This window comes from Macadamia integrifolia, chromosome 12 (genome assembly GCF_013358625.1).
Source record: "Macadamia integrifolia cultivar HAES 741 chromosome 12, SCU_Mint_v3, whole genome shotgun sequence".
Classification (NCBI taxonomy): Eukaryota; Viridiplantae; Streptophyta; class Magnoliopsida; order Proteales; family Proteaceae; genus Macadamia; species Macadamia integrifolia.
The window spans coordinates 15,901,534-15,902,582 of NC_056568.1; the positions used below are offsets into that span (position 1 = coordinate 15,901,534).

At 35.9% G+C, this 1,049-nt stretch overlaps 1 non-coding gene across 1 annotated transcript; it reads right to left on the reverse strand.

Moving 5' to 3' along the window:
* Positions 1-660: 660 nt before the first annotated feature.
* LOC122058538 lies at positions 661-767 on the reverse strand. Its single transcript, XR_006133830.1, has one exon. It is a non-coding gene; the product is annotated as a small nucleolar RNA R71 (small nucleolar RNA).
* Between the last annotated feature and the right edge of the window lie 282 nt (positions 768-1,049).

A 1,049-nucleotide genomic window follows, 5' to 3' on the forward strand; every position in this document is an offset into this window, starting at 1 on the left:
GATAAAGACAGGTTTCTCCCTGTAGCAGTACCTTAGAAATTGAATTAAGAAACCTCGGATCCCTACCAGTAAGCTTAGAAAAATCAAAAAAATATTAAAAATCATTAAATTAAAAAAAAATATTTTCAATTCTTTTGTTCTAGTCTTATTCTAGTTGTGGACAGTGTTCTGTTGCATGAGTGCTAGATGGGTATGTAATATTGAGAATCGATTAGAAAGAAGAGATCTAATAAGTAGTGACCCTATACTTATACTCTCATCAATATCTTTCAATATAGGAGACCAACAATAGAACCCTCCACCTAAATCTCTGAAAGATAGGTTCTATCCTGTTAGAGCAGCCCAACATTTCTGCATAGTTCTACCACAAGCCCAGGGCAATAATTTTGAGCTCAAATCTCAATACATTACTATGTTGATCCACTTCCATGGGCTGACCTTTGAGAATGCATACCTATTTCTAAGGGAATTTGAAGAGGTATGTGTCCTAATTAATATCCAACAATTTTCTGATGATGCTGTTAAGCTTAGGTTCATCAATTTTGCATTAAAAGACCATGCTAAGAAGTGGCTGTATGGGTTACCACAAATTCTATAACCATATGGGAAAAATTCACAGTTGTTTTCTTTAAGAAGTTTTTCCCAACTCACAAGACCAATAAACTTAGAAGTGATATCCTTCAGTTTAGGGAAAAGCCTAGTGAGTCCTTTTCTAAACTTATGGAGAGATTCAAGGATCTACTCTAAGAATGCCCTCACCATGGCCTAGACTTATGGTATTTATGTCAAATAATTTATGAGGGTATTGATTACCTAACTAAACAAATGATAGAGTCTATGTGCCCTGGGGGATTCACATCATTTACAGATGAAGGAAAGGCATGAGAATTCTTACTTGACTTAGTTGACAAAACCCGTGAATGGAATCAACCCAAGAGAGTGAAAGAACCATATGAGAGAAAAGATATTTTATGGATGGGATAGTAGCCAAGGAAGCCCACTTGGATAGCCTAATAAAAAGGATTGAGGCTATTGTTCCTCGAGAGCCA